The sequence below is a fragment of the Nelumbo lutea genome, chromosome 1 (assembly GCF_056320005.1).
Source record: "Nelumbo lutea isolate HS-2025 chromosome 1, American lotus-T2T, whole genome shotgun sequence".
NCBI classification, from domain to species: Eukaryota; Viridiplantae; Streptophyta; class Magnoliopsida; order Proteales; family Nelumbonaceae; genus Nelumbo; species Nelumbo lutea.
Window position 1 is genome coordinate 78,272,104 of NC_142684.1, and position 15,985 is coordinate 78,288,088.

At 38.4% G+C, this 15,985-nt stretch overlaps 1 pseudogene; it reads left to right on the top strand.

Annotated features, from left to right (window-relative positions):
* Positions 1 to 3,975: 3,975 nt before the first annotated feature.
* The window catches only part of LOC148875542 (cysteine-rich receptor-like protein kinase 25), a 42,039-nt pseudogene continuing 30,029 nt past the window's right edge, over positions 3,976 to 15,985 (top strand).

The following is a 15,985-nucleotide window of genomic DNA, read 5'->3' on the forward strand; positions in this document are numbered from 1 at the left end:
CGTTTGATGTCTATTATCGATAGCTCATGCCTGACACGACACCAACGCTCACCTCAACTATTAGAGTACGATCCCATGGAGATAGTGTCATTCTAGAGGAACTATTTGATCACCTTATTTGTGAAGGATTGTCTCTTTTAGAAGAAAATCTAAATGATTAACCTGCTTCTACTTTCATTGCCACACAGTCACAACTTTCACCTCAACCTGGATCTGAATGTAGTACATGGTCGTTCCTCTCAACAACATAGATAATAGCCTTGCAAAGTACTCTAGTTTATCATCAATAACCATCACATCTTCACCCAATCTCTCCTCTAGTGCTGGTCATGGTCAAGCGGGAATGGACATCGGAAAGGTTCTAGTAACAGGCCATTATGCTAAGCCTGTAATTACGTGGGTCATACAACTATAGACTACTTCCAATAAATCTCTCATATCAACGGAAACAACCTCCAATGAAATTAGTAGCAATTGTAGTAGCTCCTAAGGATGCTAGTTGGTGCTCTGAAATTAGTAGCAATTGTATTACTCATCCAGTACCATTGTACACTTCACCATAAAGCAACTGAGGGAGGACTCTATCCCTTCAAGCCCAGGCCTATCAAGCTACAACCTATTTCTTCTACAATTCCAATAGCAAACACAATACTATATTGTCTAATAACGTATGACCAAGGTTTAAAGTATCGGAAAGGCGATTTTAAGATATGTATTGAGAAACGTCTTGGATATGCATACGTATCAGAAAAAAACTAAGATACACATAGATATGCTCGGAAACACTATAAATACTTTAATAAATCATAAAAGTACATCAACAACACTAAATATAAGACCTCAATGAGGTGTATATACATTAAATTAATATATTTTAATGGTTTTATGAAGAAATATATTATAGCTAATTATAATTTCATTAAAAATCCTATGCTTAACTATAATTTATAAATTATAATTCTTAAATTTTAATGTTTTGAAAAAAACCCAACTCTGCTATCCAACCATAAAACATGCATTGCCACAACTTCTATGTGAAAATATAATTAATAATTATTTATTATTTAAATAATTATTATTTATTATTCATTTCCAAAAATTATAAAAAACAAATAAACATTATATAATATATTAAAAAATAGTTATTAAAGAAGAAATTTCAATTGTGGATATGATAGATCATCCATAGAATTATAATATATTCAGTCATTGTGATCAAATGATAAAATATAATTAATTAATTATTTATTTTTTAATTCTAAAAAATAAAAAGAATATTATTAAAGAAGAAATTTCAATTGGTCTATGGATATGATTTGTCATGCATAGAATTATAATATATTCAATTTTCATGATTAAATGATAAAATATAATTAATTGTTATTTATTTTTTAAATTCTAAAAATAAAAAAAATAAAAAATATATATATTAAAGAAGAAATTTCAATTGCTCTATGGATACGATAGATAAATCCATAGATCTAAAACATATTTAGTCTTTATAGGAAAAGAAAAAACTTACATTTTCATTTTTTTTATGCTAATTTATATTTCCCCAAATATCTTCATGAAATTTCCATAAATCTACTACTAGAACAAAAAAAATTATGATTTTGAATGTAAGAAATGTAGATCAACATAAATTTAAATATTCAAGAAAAAAAGGAAATCACAATATATTATAAAAGATTGAAAAAATTTATCAATTTTTGCCATATTTTTTCAAAATTTGAAAAATCTTTAAAAAAATCAATGATTCACACTTGTTTTTTGCAAAATTTTGCAAATCTAACACTCTAGGAATGAAGTTTAGAGTTTTAGAGTCATTTGGGGGTGAAATAAGGCTTATTTCGGGGAAAAGAAGCTTGCTTTCCCCTTTAACTTTTTTTTTAGTTTTTTGTTGTATTTTTTCGTCGATACACTACTGATACACCCCAATACACCCCCAATACGCCCTGATACACCCCCGATACGCCCTCGATATGCACAAAAAAATATGAAACATCTGATTTCCATGCATATCCTGTATTGATTTTTAAAACATATGATATGAGATTGGGCGTATCGTATCGAAATTTTAAACCTTCCGAATGACACCATTACTTAGGTCATCCATCACGACATTCAATCTAGAAATTTTTCTTCTTTTATCTATTCCTTTCTTTGCAAATAATAGCTTGTGTTTATCTTGTAAACTTGAAAGAGTATTCAGTTACCATTTACTATGTTTCATTCTCGTTCCACTAAACCATTGCATCTTATTCATTATGATTTTTTGGGATCACCCCTGTGCTTTTTATTTCCAACTATAAGTATTATGTTTTATTTGTGAATGATTTTATGTGATATTCATCTCATTCAAAACAAGAGTTGAGAATCTCTTTGAAACATGAATTAAAATCATTCATACCGACAGAGGTGGAGAATTTTCTAGCACATGGGATCTCACATCAACCCACACCCAAGCCCAAAATGGTGTTGTTGAATGGAAATACCGTCACGTCATTGAAACTTTTCATACTGTCATCTATCTTCTCCATCCTCTCCTAATTAATGAATTTCTTTTTGGCTCCAAACCAGACTACACCCACCTTCATTCATTTGGGTGTCTTTGTTAGCCTTGGGTTCGTCCTTACCATCGCGATAAACTTGAACCTTAGTCCAACCAATGTGTATTTCTTGCCTACAACCTTGGGTTCGTCCTTATCACCTCTCATCGGGTTTATATTTCACGCCATGTTACCTTGGATGAGTCCATGTTTTCCCTTGCATCCTTATCTTCTTCTTCCTCTCCCTAACTTGACTTAGCCATTCTTTACCATTGGCTCCCTTCCATTCAACGACCCATTGACATTGTTTGGTGTTCTCCCTCCTCATCTGCTCCTCCAATGGTGTTTAACCTACTTCATTTTCTCAACCTACTCACCACCCACTGTTATACCTGACCTAATCCTTCCATCCTCTATTGATACCATATCAACCATCCACATGATAATACCATTTTGGGGCCTGAACCACCATCTACCGTTGGGCCTAACCCACCCCCTTCTGTTCCCTCTTCCACCCAACTTATTGAAAGTCCCAGATCTGGCCCAATAACTGCTGCACCCACCCATACTTACTCTAGGATTACCCACTCAGTGAGAATTTTCAAACCCAAAGCTTACTCCACCCGCTACCCAGTCAGGCCCAATTATGTTTGCAAAATGAAGAAATCAATTTACGGGATTCGACAGGTTCCATGGGCCTAGTATGATAAGTTTATCTCATCCCTCACTAACTTGGGACTACTCAATCTCAACTTATCCAATAGTTGCATAACAATTTTCGCATGAAGGACTTGGGCCAACTGTCTTTCTTTCTTGATGTTCAGGTGAGATGCACCATTATTGGTTTGTTCCTTGATCAAGCCAAGTACATCATGCATTTGTTGGATTGCAGTGCCGTGGTGAGTAGCAAACGCATCATCACTCTGGAATCTGTCGCTAAGCTTAGTACTGATGATAGTCCCCTTCTTGTTGATCGAAGCCTTTATTGCAGTATTGTAGGGGACTTCCAACTTGACAACACATTGACACAGCCCAACATTTCCTTCTCCGTGAACCAAGTCTGCTAGTTTCTTCAAGCACCACACCAAACTCATCTTACTACTATGAAATGCATTCTTAGAAATCTAAAGGGTACACTTACCCACTGGCTTCATCTTACACCAGGCCCAATTACTCTTTCAGCCTCTTGCGATGTAGATTGGGCTGGGTGCCCTTTGTGTTTTCTTGGGCTCCAACCCATCTCTTGGAGTGCCGAAAAGCAGACTACGGTAGCGTGCTAATCCACTAAGCTGAATACTTTTTTTTAGCTCACACAACCGCTAAGCTCTATCGACTCTGTTCTTTACTCCATAAGCTTCACATCCCTATTCGGTCACCTCCTATCCTATGGTGTGACAATGTCTTAACCATTGCACCAACTATGAATATGGTGCTTCATGCAAGACCAAAGCAACACATTGAAGTGGATTTCCACTTCATGCATGAGAAAGTGGTGCGCAAGCAACTGGTTGTTATAAAAGTGTTGCATCTGAAGCTCAGGTTGCTGATTTGTTCAGTACTAAGGATTGCACTTCCCTCAACTTCTTCAGTTGTTAACGTGGGCTCACCCCTAGCTCAACGGAGGGGGACCAGAGTTGAACTCATGCTCCTCTCCTACATGTGTTAGGTTTTGAATATCTGTTCACAGTGGTTACATGTGTCCGGAATATGCAATGCATGGACAGTTCTCCGTTAAATCAGATGTATATATATATATATATATATATATATAGCTATGGTGTCTTACTTTTAGAGATCTATAACTGGCCGCAAGAGGAACAGTTTTTTCTATCAGAGTTGCAGAGGATCTTCTGAGTCATGCAAGTATGAAATCCTTTCAAATACTAATCCTAATTCCTTTGATGATAATCATATACTTAATATTGCTTTAATGGTCGTGTGCCCGTAGTACATTACAGGGAGTCATTGAGAGCAATCTGAAACCTTGTTTTTGAAATTAATCACTAGTTGAAACCTCAAATGGCACCTTTTGTTAGCTAGTGTACTCATTAGTTGCAGCCTAAATATGTGCCTAATATTTATTATCACCATCTATATTGAAAGAAGCCATGCAGAATTACAAGATCCCATTTGATTTACCAGGCTCCCTGAATAACTAATCAGTGACATAAGGACGAATTGTTATTAGGTTTGGAGACATTGGAATGAGGGAACAGCTTTGGAGTTGCTACTGATGAGATGTATCCACATTGGTTTATTGTGTGTTCAAGAGGATGTAGCTGACAGACCACTATGGCAACAGGAGTTTGATGCTCAGCGGCTATTCTGTGTGTTTCAATTACTGAATTACAGCCAAGGTAGTATATATCACGATGAGAAGCGTGTCGTTGATAGTTGAATCAGGTGGAGTTCTTGAGTTGAGTGTTTGAGTAGGCCTTGAAGTGGAACAGTGTTGGGAGTAAATTGATTCGGGTTTAGAAGAAATGAAGGAGAAGGCCTTGATGGCAGGTAGAGAACTACATAGAAATAGCAACATAAAATACTGTTATAAACAGGAAAACAATTGAAATCATGGCTGCATGAGTGTCTTAGAATTATGAAGAAGATGAGATAATGGAGTAGAAACGATCTATAGCCTTGTTATTACTAATGTTGACTCTGTCTACTTTGAGAAATATTTTTCAAATTCAACAAAGTAATACTAATAATGGGAAGAATGAAGCCAGCCTTTTGTCTGTTTACCAACGACAAAGAAAAAAGGGAAGAATGAAGCCAACCTAAACCTCTCTCTACTCTTTCTTCTGATAATTATACCCATGAAAATGGCTTTTTCCACACCACTGCTGGTCAAAGTACCAATTCGATATATGGCCTCTTCCTCTACAATATATTGAAGATATCTTTCAGCACTGATGCAACCAGAAAGTGACATTTACTAGCTTGACGAAGATATGTTATTGCTGCTATATATATATATGAACGCGATTATTCTTCTTGACCATGTTGATTACCTCAAAGCCAAATCAATTTTCAATCTAATTGGGCTCTTGGATAGTTGGCTGATGCCATGAACCAAATCAGGTCTCAGACGCTGCTGTATTGCCTTGTCCGGTGCATATTATTGGGTGGCTGGTGGTTTGAAAGCCTCACATTTTAGGTTCCCATAACCTATTTGTTGAGGCAAACGACAACCTTATAGCTATCTAATTTTCATGCTTCAACGGGTCCGATTTTACTATCAAGTAGCTAGTGATGATATTAATTAAATGGCCTCTGCTCTGCCTCTCCCTCTGCCTCTGCCCTGCTGCTCTTCCATTAGCCTTCCAAGTTCATCTCATCAATCCTGGGTTTCTTTTTCACTTTTCTACACAAACCCACATATTAGAATGATAGTGGTGGCGTCTTTGACTTTTGAACTGACAATTATATAAAATTTTCATTACAAAACCTCATCACCCTTTTTTTTTAATTTAAAATCTTCCAATTCAACGTCTGAACTTACAAAATTTCTCCTGCTAGTTGCTACAACCAAGCCAATGTTATGGAATTTGACAATAGCAAATAATTGCAAAAGATAGACTAATAAATAAAGGATTCTTTTATTTATAACTTAAGTACTTTATATGGTAAATAAATAAATTAATGCTTCCTCGCTCATGTACTGAACTAATGATCATCAACGAGCATAGACCCTGCTTACAGCGGCAGTAGTGCTATCTCAGGAGAAATGATCAGTTTCGTATTTCTTTTCTTCCTTTCTTTCCTTAGCCGAGGGAGCCCAATCCTGTTTACCTCGATGCCATCTGTCCAAATACCACCACTTACCCTTCTAATGGCACGTACCAAGCCAACCTCAACCTTCTCCTCTCTTCCCTCTCCTCTAACGCCACACCCACCAACAACGGTTTCTACAACGCCACTGCTGGTCGGGGTTCCGATACCGTATACGGCCTCTTTCTCTGCAGAGGCGATGACACCGACGACCTCTGCCGTGAGTGTCTCAACACCGCCGCTGAAGCTATCATCCAGCGATGCCCCAACCGTCAAGTTGCAATTATTTGGTATGACGAGTGTCTGTTACGCTATTCCAACCACTCATTCTTCTCTATCATGGATGAGGAACCGTTGTTTATTTTGTTGAATTCACAGAACAACTCGAACCCTGGGCAATTCAATAAGCTGGTGGGGGATAAGCTGGGCAAGCTTGCAACTGAGGTGGTCTCTTCTGCTAGCAAGTTTACCACTTTAGAGACCAACTATACGAGTTTCCAAACTTTGTATTGCCATGCTCAGTGCACGCCGGATTAATCAGGGAACGACTGCAACCAATGTCTCAGAGTTGCCATCTCCCTTTTCCCTATTTGTTGCAGTGGAGCGGTAGGAGCAAGGGTTGTTCGATCTAGCTGTAATGTGAGGTACGAGGTGTATCCTTTCTACCGGACCACTGCTTCAGTGCCTGCTCCATCACCTATTCCTCTTTCCCTTCGGGCTCCGAGTAATAGAACTGTCGCTTCAGGTAAACTCTTTGAACTTTTGATTCTCAATTCAGCAATTATCTGCTTTTTTCTTTTTCTTTTCTGTTAAGAAAAATTCATTCAATACAGTATCCAAAAACAGGGGAGTTCTACCCGCGGAAACTGTCCACTCCAAACCAGATGTTCATATTAAAATTTACTTGATTAGCGTTAATAGTTCTATCTCCTTTGGTCTTTTCGGGATGGGTTTGGTGTTAGAATAACCTCTCTCCAACATAGCAAACTTCAATGCTTATCAGTATATGTTCTGTATATGAACATCCTTTTTCCCTTTAATGCAGGAAAAGATGAAAAAACTTCAACTGGAACAGTTGTAGCTATTGTTATACCAGTCATTATCGCAATGTTGCTTTTATCCACCTTTGGTTACTGTTGGCTATGTAAGAAGAAAAAGAAGAAAATCACTGGTGAGAAACTTCAACCTTTTTTTAAAGATCTAATGTGCTTGATTGTTTAAAGTTCAAGCTGGGTAATCATGCTCCACGTTTTGAGGGCAAGAAAAAACAAAATCTGTTCTTAATTAGTTAGTGTGTTTTTTAGAATGATTGATTAACCCAACAATCTCTGCTTTCTTGGAGGCTTAATTACCAATGTATCCGTCCGTTTTACACTCTTATCATTTCGTCTTTGCTTTGGTGTAGTGGGGGATGGAAGTAGGTGTTGGGAAGATGGGGTCACTATAACTTAGGAGGAGAAGCTCTGAGGCACGTCTGAAAACACTGTCTTTAGAACGTTATTTGCCCCCACTCAGTTTTACTGAGTTTGCTGTTGGGTTACAGGCAAATTCGTTCCCAGGATACAACAGAGCCTTGGGTGAGAATCTGCAACCAGCAAAGTTGAAGAGTCTCCAAAGAAACCTTCTGTGAGACTGTAGCAAACCGGACTGAGAGAGAGAGAGATAGTGAATTTCGAAATTGTGTTTTTGGAGTCTGATTCATGCTCCTTAAATAACTTGTGAAGAGGTATGAGGAAAATGTAGGTGCTGGTTTAGAGAAGGAACCTTGAACAATCACAATTTCAGACATTGTGGTTGTTTAAAAAGTTGTTAACAGTTGGTGATTGTTAACTTTGAATTGTGCCTCTTGATCACATTCGATCGAATCGTGACCATTGATCTCATCAATGGTGATCAACGGTCATCAACGTACCAAAACCAGAGCCGCCCATTGCAAGCCACGCGAGTGTGAGCGAAGTGTGCCTCTAAAGCGCCTCATTGCGCCACACACACGCATGCGCGCGCGTTGCGCGGTATCGAATCCCCATACTCTCCTCTACTAATTCTAAGGAGTGTAAAACTGGGTTTTTGTAAGAGAAAAACTGATTTTTTCAAACAAGTGTACAAGTGCAATTTTTCATGTAATTGACCAATCAAACCCATTGGATTTAATCTCTTATGAGATTAAAATCCAACAATCCCCCACATTGATTGATCAATTACATAGTTCTCTCTCAATCCAAACTACTATGACACAGTTATGCATACAAAAGGTGTTTATCAACTTAAACCTCTTGTTAGTATAGTTATCTCAGAGCCTTGTCAAAGTTATTAGTGGTAAGACCTTAAACCAACTACTCTCAAGACAGACCAGAGACACCTATACACATAAAAATGTTCAGTCTCTGCAAGAGTTTCAAATTTTGCTCAGCACTGTGATGGCCATGTGCTTATTTCCTGGTTTCATGAACAATCCCGAGAGCAAATCCAAACCCTCATGAGAAGCAGCACCACTTCTATGTTCACATAGGTGAAGTTTCACTATGTGCTCCGTTATTTGACACATTTTAGAACTTTATTAAGAGTTTATCTCAACCTTTCATCATAACAGACAACACTGTTTATGTTGTGATGGGAAATTTCTCAATGTCAGTGCTAACAGTCACATTGCTGTAACTTGTTGTTACCCATTAAACCCAATACTGATGGATTTTCAGATCAGGTTGGGTTACCATTATAGGTGACTAAGTAAAGGATTTTAATCCCATCTTTTTTGTTGTCATTCTTATCAATTCTCTGGCTAAACCCTTGGTAAGAGGATCAACCAAGTTTTTACTTGACCTCACATAGGTTATAGTGATGACTCCATCTTGAACCAGTTGCCTAACAAATTCATGTCTCAGACTTATATGTCTGGACTTACCATTGTAGGTACCACTGTAGGCCCTTGACAGAGTTGCCTCACTATCACAGTAAATGGAAATTGGAGGCATAGGACTAGGCCAAAGTTTTATATCCAATAATAAATTCCTAATCCATTCAGCCTCTTTTCCAGCAGCCGATAAGACTATGAATTCGGATTCCATGGTCGAGTGAGATATACAAGTTTGTCTCTTAGATGCCCAAGAGATCACACCCCCACCAAGGACAAAAATCCATCCAGATGTGGACTTGTTATCTCCATTACCGGTAATCCAACTTGCATCAGTGTACCCTTCTAGTACAGCTGGATAATCATAATAAAATAAGCCAAGTTCCAGGGTTCTCTTGAGATACCCAAGAACTCTCCCAATTGCCTTCCAGTGCTCTATACCGGGATTACTTGTAAACCGACTGAGTTTACTTACTGCAAATGCAATATCAGGTCTGGTACAAAGCATAGCATACATCAAGCTCCCTACTGCACTAGCATACTCAAGTTGTGCAATTGCTCGACCAGTATTTTCTACTAGTTTTATACTAGAATCATATGGGGTGATATATTCTTTAAAACCTAAATGCTTAAATTTCTCAAGTACTTTCTCAATATAATGTGTGGCTTAGTGCATAGCCCCTACTATGCTTTTTAACTTTTATTTCTAAAATGGTATCTAATTCTCCTAAATCTTTCATCTTGAAAACAGAGGATAAGTAGTTTTTTGTTTCATTTATGCCAACCATATTTGTACCCACAATAAGCATATCATCCACATAAAGACACACAATTACTCCATAATTTTTAGTAAATTTTGAGTAGATGCATCTATCAACACTATTATGTTTAAAACCAAAAGCTATAATGCAAGAATCAAATTTCTCATGCCACTGTTTAGGTGCTTGTTTTAATCCATATAGTGATTTAACCAATTTACAGACTTTCTTCTCGTTTCTAGGAAGAACAAATCCTTCTGGTTGTTCCATATAAACCTCTTCAGTTTTAACATCCATTTGGTGAACAGATAAGTGATAAATGGATGCTAATGCTATAAGTGTTATAATAGAAGTTGTTCTAGCCACTGGTGCATAAGTGTCAAAGTAATCAATCCATTCCTTTTGACTAAATTCTTTGGCTACCAATCTAGCCTTAAAAGTTTGCACAGTTCCATCAATGTTGTATTTTCTTCTAAACACCCATTTACATTTTATTGGTTTTGATCCTAGAGGCAGATCTACTAGTACCCATGTGTTATTTGACATTATTGAATCCATTTCATCATTTATAGCTTCCTTCCAAAAGGCAGCATCTCTAGAGGTCATGGCCTCACTATAGGTTTTTGGATCATTTTCAATGTTTAGGACAATGGGTATTTTATTTAAAATCTTCTTTCTATCAGCCTCAACCAAAAATACAATTGACTGAGTAGAGATAAAATCTAAACCTAAGTGTTTCTCTATTCTTTGTCTTTGACTTCTTCTAAGTCCTATTGTAGGTGTTATAGTTGTGTCATTTCTTCTTTTAGTCTCATTATTATCAACAGGTATTGAGATCTGAGTTTCTCTGTCATTTTCTGTGGATTCATTTTCTGCAGGTTTAGAACATAGTTTATTTTCAAAGAATTCAATATCTCTAGTTTCAATAATTATGTTGGACTCTAAGTCTAGAAGCCTATAGGCCGTACTATGTTCTGCATATCCAACAAACATACTTTTCTTAGTTCTGAGTTCTAATTTGGTTCTTTTAGGATCTGGAACTCTATAATATGCTAAACACCCCCACACTTTTAGATATGCTAAAGTAGGTTTTCTTCCTGTCCATAATTCATATGGGCATTTGTTATTAACTCTAGAAACAATTCTGTTATGTAAATGTTAGGCTGTTAGGAGTGCTTTCCCCCCCCCCCCACAGGTTTAAGGGTGCATTAGCTTTTAACAACATGCAGTTTATCATTTCTGTAAGTGTTCTATTTTTCCTTTCAGTCAGGCCATTCTGCTAAGGGGTATAAGGAGCAGAACACTGATGTATTGTTCCAAATTCTTCACTGAAAGAATTAAACTCATTTTTAAAGTATTCAGCACCCCTATCACTTCTAAGGATTTTAATTTTCTTTTCTAATTGATTTTCAACTTCAGTCTTATATAGTTTAAACATGTCAAAGGCTTCATCCTTAGTTCTCATAAGGTAGACATAGGTGTACCTAGAAAAGTCATCTATAAATGTTATGAAGTATCTCTTGCTTCCTCTAGTTAATACACCATTGAGTTCACAGATGTCAGAATGGATTAGTTCTAGAAGTTGAGAATTTCTCTCAACACTAGGGAAAGATTTCTTAGCCATTTTAGATTTTACACATATTTCACATTTTCCAGTTGATTCATTACTGTAAGCAATTATACCTAGTTTGCTCATGTTCTTTATGGATTTAAAATTCAAGTGTGCTAATCTATCATGCCATAAAGAGAAAGAATCAACAATATAAGCATAAACTTTTCCTTCATTAATATTTAATTTGAACATACCATTACAACCATATCCCTTTCCAACAAACATCCCATTCTTGGATATGATTAGTTTGTCGGATTCAAAGACAACTTTGAATCCCCTCTTACAAACAAGATTTACTGAGACCAAGTTCTTTCTAATGTCAGGAACATGGAGAACATTCAGGAGAGTCAGTGTCTTTCCGGAGGTGAAGTTCAACTCTACATTGCCTCTTCCAGCAACTTTGGCACATGTTTGGTTTCCCATCTGTACCTCCTAGCCATCAGTCACTTCTTCATATGTCTTGAATAAGGACTTGTCCTTACAAACATGGATTATGGCGCCTGAATCAAACCACCATCCAGAAGACGTTTCTGCCATGTTGACTTCAGTAATCATGGCCACGAGATTGTCTTCTACCATGTTTGCAAACTTGGTTCTGCCTTTCCAATGTCGGCAGACTCGAGCATAATGCCCCTTCTTTCCACAAACATAGCAGGATCCTTTCTTGTTGTTGCTCATTCTGAAGTTCCCATCCTTCTTCTTTACTTGTAATGTAGGGTTAGTCTTCTTTGATCCATTTTCCACAAAATTTACCTTAGAGTTCAGCATACTGGTCAGGGTCTAATCCCTACTGTCTCTAATTCAAGACTCTTCTTCAATACGAAGGTGTTGCTGAATTTGCTCCAAGGTAAGTTCTTCAGCCTTGTGCAGAAGCTTCTTCCTGTAATCCTTCCAAGAGGGTAGAAGTTTGGCAATGATTGCTCCCACTTGGAAAGATTCAGGAAGGATGATGTTAAGGGATCGAATTTTATTGACTATCACTTATAGTTCATGAACTTGCTCCAGTATAGGTTTATGGTCGTTCATGGTGAAGTCAAAGTATTTTGCAATAAGATACTTATTCGTACCTACTTCTTGCACCTTGTATTTGAATTCCAAGGTCTTCCAGATTTCTTTTAGAGATGCAAGTTCCTTGTAGAAATTGTAGAGCCAGCCTGATAAGGCATTCAAAATGTGTCCTCAGCACAGAAGTGAGTCCTCTTCCCATTTTGCTCTTTCCTTCTTTAGTTTCTCAGAGTCTTTGTCAGTGAGTTCAGGAAGTGATTGCAGATTCGGGTCCAACAGATAGTATAGCTTTAGTGTGGTCAGAAAGAAGATCATCTTGTCTTGCCATCGGCTGAAATTTGCTCCGTCGAACTAGTCTAGTCGAACAAGTGAAAGAATGATAGGATCCATCTAATGGATGCCAAGAAAGGTACGGAATGGGGGCGAATTTCAAAAAAAAATTCCTACCTTCTTCCAACTAGGAGTCATATTCCCTAAATTTAGAATACATTATTCAAGGATCCTACATGAACCATAAACAAACTAGATCTGAACCAAAAGGAAACAGGAAGTATTATACCTGATCCGGAAAAATAATATCTCCCAAAGTTGGTGTTCACGTCCAAAGAAGTGACCAAGATCCGCTCCTGCTGAAGATGACACAGCTGTGGATGGAACAGAACCAGCAGAGTGCATCCTACACACTGGATTCTTCACAAGAACCCTTTGTAAACCTTGAACACTGAATCCTTTTGTCTTTTTGCAAGACTATTGTCAAGAACTGCTTTCTTGACTTCCTGTTGCTGTAAAGATCCAATCATCCAACAGGTAGTGGCGGCGGTTGAAGGAGGAGAAGTCCAAGGACGAAGAGGGCAGAATTGTCTCTTCTCTCTGGAGTTTGTGAGAGATCAAATCTCAAATTGCAGGATGCTTTTCTTGCTTCCTCAAACCCCTAATTCAAAATCTGATATTTCTGCTAGGGTTTTCTCCACTTTCTTCTTGATTAAGAAACCTCCCAATATTTTGGGAGTTATCCCAATCCAAATTAGTATTTGGATAGAGGTTAATCTTAATCCTATCTGCAGATTAAGTTAGTTAACTCCTGATCTTATCAGGAGGTTACCAGATTCAAATCTAATTTGAATTTGGTCTCTTAGAGAGGATAAGGTCAAAGACCCAATCCTTTTACTAACACTAATCTCATATTCGCCCCATGAACTGGTGATCATATCAGCCAAGTCCGAAATGGGCTTTTGGCCCATTAAGTGTTCAGTGTTTAACTAGTTTCCAACCTACTGCTCAGTTGGGCTTCTTTGTATGGCGTGGGACCCAAGCATTGATCTACACGCCAGACACATGGGTTCGGCCCAGCCTTTATTACAAGGCCCAGCCGAATTCATTGAAAGACTCAGTGACCCCCTTGAGCCCATCACATGGACCCTATGGGCCCAACACTTACATTAAGTGGTCCCTGGGCCAAGCCATCTTATAAAAACCCAGGGACTGTGGGCAGGTGCAAGATTATCCCATCAGGTATTATCCTAAATGGTCTTACACTTAACCTCTCAGCCCTTAATGATCAAGCACTGCCCGACAAGAGAAGACCTCTCTCTCGGCTGCAAGGAGCAGTGCCACACTCTCCACTCACATGGATCCCGGGAATTAAAACCTTTTGCAAATCCTTTTGAAACCGTACATAAACATATATATATATATATATATATATATCTTATTTTTGCAAAACAAAATTCCAACGATTGAAATCAATTGCCGGCAGTTTGGTTTCCATCAGAGAGAGTGCATTACCGATCATTACCATTGTCTGACAAAGGGGCTGATTCTGTCACTATGACCACTCACTCAGATGAATTCTCTGACTGCCCCAACATGTCCAGGTTTTGACCCCCACTAAGGATCTCACTGATTGACACATCAAAGACAGCCCGATCCCACACCTAGTGATGTGTCATAATCGAGTCTAGGGGTCAGGTGTAACTTTCCAGTTTTGCCCAATATCTCCAAGGTCTAGGGCAACACTGGAAATCTGGTCTGGTTCAAGGGTTCAAGCAATCCCATACTGCATGTGCCTTGGGTCTTACCCTGATGGCCAAAACAAGCCATCCCAACACTTGGTGGCACACCAGTATCAACCTTGGTAGGATAAATCTCCCCAGACTTATCCAATGGCTGTGAACATTTAAAACTAACACAAGTTTCTTTAAGTGTCCAGTTTTAGAGTCTTACACAGAATTATACCAAACAACATGAATCAAACATGCACTTAAATTTATTTCCACTAAATAACAAAAGTACATCAAATCCGATTGAAGTTAAGGGCATACAAGACTATCTAACAGCTCCCACTTGCACTTAGGTCCAATCTGGTACAAGCCGGAGTCCCATACTTTCCACGTGTTTCTCAAACACCTTCTATGTTAGTGGCTTAGTCAATGGGTCTGCCACATTATCCGCTGATGCTACCTTCTGAATTAGGACGTCCCCTCTACCAACGATCTCCCGTAGTACATGGTACTTCCTCTCGATGTGCTTTGACTTCGAGTGGGCCCGAGGCTCTTTAGCCTAGGCGATCGCTCCATTGTTGTCACACAACAATGGGATGGGTGATGTGCTGGACGGAATCACTCCCAATTCATGTATGAATTTCTTCATCCACACAGCTTCCTTGGTAGCTCCACTTGCGGCAATGTACTCGGCCTCAGTTGTGGAGTATGCAGTGGACCCCTATTTGCTACTTTTCCAGCAAACAACACACGATCCTATCATGAAAACATACCCAGACGTAGACTTTCTATCATCTGGATCCGATTGGAAATCGGCATCGGTATTCCCCAGAACTTGTAGTGAACTACCATCGAATACCAGACAAAACTCTTTTGTCCTTCGAAGGTATTTAAGTATGTTCTTCACAGTAGTCCAATGCTCCTACCCTGGGTTAGCCTAGAATCTGCTTACCACACTCACCGCCTGAGCTATGTCCGAGCGAGTGCACAGCATGGCATACATGATGCTCCCTACGGTTGAGGCATAAGGAACGTCTCTCATGCCCTCAATCTCCTCAGAAGTCTTGGGAGACATCTTCTTGGAGAGAGTTACTCCATGTCTGAAAGGAACATTTCCTTTCTTGGAGTTTTCCATGTTGTACGTTTTGATAATTTTGTCAATGTAAGCAGCCTAGGATAATCCAATTATCTGCTTCGATCAATCTCTATAGAGTCGAAGACCCAGTATGTATGAAGCTTCTCCAAGATCTTTCATGGAGAATTGTTGTGACAACCATATCTTGACTGAAGTCAACATTCCTACATTATTCCCAATGAGTAGGATATCGTCCACATACAGTACTAAAAAAGTAATCTTATCTCCACTGGACTTCCTGTAAACACATGGCTCATCCGGGTTCTGCTCAAAGTCAAACGTTTTGATGGAAGAATCAAAACGG